We start from the raw sequence: 5472 nt of genomic DNA, 5'->3' as shown, positions 1-5472 counted from the left end.
ACCCATTTTTACAAGCTCCCTCCTGCTTCCACTAACACCCCCCCTCCCCCCGCCCCCCAAATAATTACTGTTATATTGAAACAGTTCTCTGAGTAACACAAGAGATGTTACCCAGAAAGTTACAGATCAGTACAAACTGATCTTTGTCATTAAATTAGCTCTTTAATACTGTTAATGTACTATGCTGCTGTTTAATTATTTCATTTAGAGTATTCCAATTTTTTAAAACTCTGTACAAATTTATAAAAATCCTTACCCTGCCTTGTTGTTGGGAGCACTCCACACAGCTGACCTGGATGTTTCCATGTTTAGCACCGGGAATAATTTGCACACATTCAAAGTCATTTGCCAGAATAACAATGTCACAACCAGAGCCATATGCCTGAAATATTTTTAAAAAGAAATACAATTATTTACAAAAACTAACTGAATGCTTATTAGGTGACTTACGTTAAGAGAGTAATGTAATGTCTTAACTTACATTAAGAGATCTGTGAAAATCTCCTTTGAAACAAGATGTTATTATGTGGCAGGTTTATGCCTCATAATTCAGTGGCACCAGCAAATAAGCAATATGTAAAAACACAGTAGTAGAGGAGACCTTAAATCTTCCAGGGTTTAAATCACAGCAAACAGAAACCCAAAAGAACCCAAAAGAAACTCAAAACAACCCCCAAACTTATTCTAGACCTTAAACTCTGTGTGTACTTTCACTTTTGTGTGTTTTGTGGAGTTTTTTTAGGGTTTAGTTGGGATTTTTCCTCCCCTCTGATTCCTGTTGCTACTTTGGGCAAGGCAGCTACCTTCACTTATTATTGAATATGCGTATAAATTTCTTAAATATCTGTGTGTGTCCCCTCCCTTTTTTTGAAAAGACTATTAAGTGATTCTTTTCTGTAAGAATCCAATTTCTGGGCTTTTATGAGCTTTAAGAAGTGCACATTACTATAAGACTGTAAAACAACAAAGATTTGTCTTGGATGTATCTTGTGCAATGTGCACTACAGTCTAAATAATTTGTTTAAGAATAAGTTATGGAACAATGATAGCTTGCAGCCCTTTCTATTGGCAGGATAAATATATACATGTCTGCCCACCTTTCAACTGTCCTAGTGTGCCAGAATATTCTAAAAATTTTAATCACTCCAGATGATCTGTTCCACTAAACACCCACATTCAGGCATAGAAATCCCTCCCTAGCATCAATCTATGAATAAGTCTTTTAAAATTAAACAGTTATAGCTAGAAGTCTGTCTCCTTAAGCTAAGTTCTCCACTGATTCCAATACAGTAGGCAGAAATTTGACTACAGCTGAATTATGCAGCGTGCAAGTCAACAGTCAATTAATTTCAGATGGTCCAAAACGACTCTTTAATTTCAACTTGTCCCCTACTTCCTCCACAATAATTTCCAAATTACTGAGTCACTGCTCTTACTTGGAGGTCAATCAGTTTACAGGCTACCTGTATTATCTTCGAGAACTGTATGGAAAGTTGTGAGCATTGCAATAGATTTACAGGATCAATGCCTATTGAAGGGCACACTAAGATAATGGTGCAAGATAACCACTGGAACTAGAAGAGACAGTTGAGGTCTCATGACCTTCTATGTCTACTTCTGATCCTCCTGGGAAGGAGCAACAAGTGAGAAAGTCTGACGAAAAAGGCTTAGTTCAGTGAAAGTACAGTCGCTGCTGCAAACAAGCAAGGAACAGCAGTACCAGCAGCAAAGCAGAAACTCTGGCCTTCGAAATGAACACGCCGTACAACTGCACACACAACAATAAAACCTGCCTACAAAACACAGACTGTCTAAAAGATTTCCAAGGCCATCTCACAAAAATGAAGTGACACGGTGCTGTTTGAGTCCTCAAGCCCACAACTGCTCTTCTGGGAAGCTCTGAGGAACTGATACTGGAGTTACTCACAATGTAAGCAGGGAAGAGAAAAAACCCAACTGCTGAAAGGTTCTTAGAGGGACATTATCTATGTAACAGAATATCCTAGCTCCTTGATGACTAGACTATATAATTATTACACCCAGTTTGGAAGGGAAGAAATTATTAAAATGGAATAGATTTATTTTCAGAAAGTGAGAAAAAGAAAGATGAGATTCTGAGGTAAGTTCTAGCATTGAACAGAAAGTCGTCTTGTTTTGCTGTTTTCCTATTTTTTATATCGGAATGTGTTGCAACCCCCCCCCTCCATCAGTGGTGTGGAATGCTGGACAGGCCAGCAAATATTCACAAATAGGAAGGAAGAAGATGGAGACCAGGAGGTGAATGCACCTAAATAGACACGAAAATAAAAGCAGGCCCTCTTCTGTCAATGATTTATTCAGATACTAATGTTCACAAACAATTGATTCTCCTAGTATTTACTTCAAAGAGTGAGCAATTAAAACAGCAAAGACTTGAAAGACTCACCTTTTCAACATAATTACTAATACAAACCTACTAAAAGACATGATTTAAATTCTTATGAAATACACTAAAAAAGGTACTGATCCACTTCAATCAAGGATTTAAACCTTTTGGATACTCTATTTTTTCATTGTTGGTATTGATGACTTGCAAATTTCAGACTAAAACATAATGTATCACTAGTTGCAATCCTGTTACAAGGAGATAGGGACATGTGTCTTAGAAATGATACAGGGAAAGGAAGACTTCTCAACTTTAATGTCCTTATGTTTACTGTTCTTAAACATGCACTATGTATAGTTGATAATGCGTGAAATGGAGAATATTTTATACTTGGGTATGTCTGTTGACTCTGTGAAGCAGAATTTAGTGTCTTCCTCGTTAATTTTTCTGGATTCTCTTCTCTTCAGTTCCCTACCTGCACTTCTTACAGCAACAAAGTAGGTATTTTTCTGGCTAATTATACTATTTAGCATGTTTTTATAATGTTAAGTAAAAAGGTGGTTGTGAATTACAAGTGTGGTTTACAGAAGATTTTCTTTCGCTTAAAGAATCATCAATATGTACAGATCTCTTTCCTAAGAGAAATCCTATTGCTATCATTCATCCTTCCGACTCTTCGCCTGCTTTTGGCACAGCACCAAGTGACTCAGCACACCTCGGTGTCCTATGCCAACAGAGGAATCTAGTCCGTTAGAGACCTTAGTCGGAACGGATTCCCAAGAGCAGGGTACCAGCCTTCTGCTCTAGATTCTTGGAGCAAGCGCTGTCTCTTGGTTCTGGGGTCATTTTCTCAGTGTAGGTATTTATTCTGAGAATGTCTCTCATTTCTTGAAAGTATATTAAAGTATATTTACCTTAAATCTTAAATTTACTTTAAGTAGTACATTTATTACAACCCCTCTTTTAAGAAAAGGTGTCCCCTTCTTTTAAAACAAGTGAATGCTTTTTCACTTAAAATCTCCAAATATCTCAAAACAGAAAAGATCAGCTTATTTGTTCTGTACTGAAAGATATTTTCATACTTCTCATTATACGAACAAATACATTTTCCATCTGATCACTTTTACGACGCTTTTCTAATATACTCAGTAGATTCACATGTTTATACTTAAACAGAACACGTTTCTATTAAATATTCTTTTCATTTTGACCTTTCACTTCTTAAGCTGGTAATGCAGTAGAAGCACCCTACTCCACTGGCAAAGAATAGGGAAGTGTCCTAATATTTAACATGAGTAGTTCCTTCTTAAGGATTCAGCTGACATTTTCTTCAGGGAGATCATTCACGCCACTACAGCTGACTCCTGCCAGAAAAGCAGTGGCCACAGGATTTGTGGCCACAGAGTGACAATCTGCATAGCCTGATAAAAAGAATGGAAAATTGGTAAACCATACAAAAATGGAAAGATGGAAAGTAAGATGCTGAGATCACTGTAATGGGCAAGAGCAGCACAGAAGTCTTAGATACACAATTAAAAGCAGTCACTGACTGAAAAAAGTGCCGTAAAAGCCACCCACGTGGAGTATCTGCCAACCTCCATTTCTAATATCACTGATAACTTCAAAGAGAAAATTAAATGGAGTTGCAAAACCGCCAGAATGCCAGGATGACTTAGTTGCTCTACAGATCCTAATAAGCTGTAGTTTGCCACTATCTGCTCTGCCAAGATCTGGGACCACTGCAATGAACCAGGACAAAGCTCTAACCGAATGCAGGAGCACAGGCCGAAGTAGGACGTTGTGTCCTGCTCTAAGGGTTTATGCCACATCCCCAGTTCTCAGATAATATGAAAGTAGCATATGCATCTCTCTCTTTCAGCTGCCCTTGCCTTCCGGTTTGGATCTCTAATTTTAACACTGAACACTGGAACTAACAGACAGGGAAAAAAATTATCTCTTCACATTCTCATCCTGTTTTTTCTTTATATAAATAATTTCCTCTGTATAGAGAATGATTCTTCTCTCTATATAACCTGCAATTCTTTACAAATTTGGCATAAGAGAAACAGACCAGAAGTCCTCAAGCTCCAGTGTGTACTATTGACATTTCGAGATGCTATATGATGTAGAAGAAAAAGAATCGGCCCACACTGGTATTAAAGAAAAGTTCATAATCATCTAAAAATTATGTAAACTAATTCAAATCCGTATTAAAACCTGATTTAAAGCCTATATTAGCCTTATAGTACTCCTCCAGTATAACAGCACTTATGCTTCGGTTTCTGGCTATGGATAGTAAATGCAAGATGCAGAAATTCCTCCTCCTTCCGGTTAGTGATGAAGATACCTGAACTCTGAAACATTTCCAAACTCTCATAAATGGACACAACACTCACGCTTCCCCCCTCTGCCAGCAACGTAGAGTAGAATGACATACACTTAATGCAAACTGGCAAAATAACTGTAAAAAACCACTACCCTGGGACCTATAGAAGAGGCTTTCCTAAACTGACATTTAAGACAAATTCATGATTAAATACTTTACAATATGTTTATGCTCAGAGCTTCAGAGGAAAAAAAAGCATAGTAAGGGCTCAGATGTTAAGTGTCTGTAATCCAGTTCACACAAACATGACACAGTGGAGAACATATAGATATGTGTAAGTAGTAATAAATGAGAAATTTGCAAATAAGAGTTCTAATAAGTAATTTTTCAAGAAGGATGATGAGAAGAGAACCCTACACAGCACAGAAAACCTATTCCCAGTTGCTGTATCTTGTGGATTTAATGGTGTAAATGATTTTGCTGTTTTCAGTGAGGTTAAACAAGTTTATATGGTTCTGGGAGACTTTAATCTGCAACAGCTTCTGAAATTCATTACACATAGTTCCAGGCCAAGTGTCAGTACTGTCATGGAAGATGACAGGAAGCTTCTCTTTTTGAAAAATGAAAAATAGTAAATTGAATTGTTTTCACTTCTATCAGAAAAGTTCTTATGTACTGATCCCCCTGATCTTCCGATTACTCATTAATAATAACTAGAGTTTTGTATTTTGTGCATTTAGTGATACCTCTGCCATGGTTTAGCCCCAGCCAGCAACTAAGC

General features: G+C 37.3%; 1 protein-coding gene across 3 annotated transcripts in view; it reads right to left on the bottom strand.

Annotated features, from left to right (window-relative positions):
- The window catches only part of DMXL2 (Dmx-like 2), a 42553-nt gene extending 42177 nt beyond the window's left edge, over nt 1–376 (bottom strand). For all 3 annotated transcript variants that reach the window (XM_010146116.1, XM_010146117.1, XM_010146118.1), the window contains exon 1: nt 257–376. The gene's annotated coding sequence lies outside the window, so the exon portion shown is untranslated. The remainder of the gene's footprint in view (nt 1–256) is intronic.
- Nucleotides 377–5472: the final 5096 nt, after the last annotated feature.

The sequence above is a fragment of the Buceros rhinoceros genome, unplaced genomic scaffold (genome assembly GCF_000710305.1).
Source record: "Buceros rhinoceros silvestris isolate BGI_N320 unplaced genomic scaffold, ASM71030v1 scaffold7272, whole genome shotgun sequence".
Classification (NCBI taxonomy): domain Eukaryota; kingdom Metazoa; phylum Chordata; class Aves; order Bucerotiformes; family Bucerotidae; genus Buceros; species Buceros rhinoceros.
The sequence above is the reverse complement of the archived record's forward strand: the minus strand, read 5'-3'. Positions and strand labels throughout refer to the sequence as shown.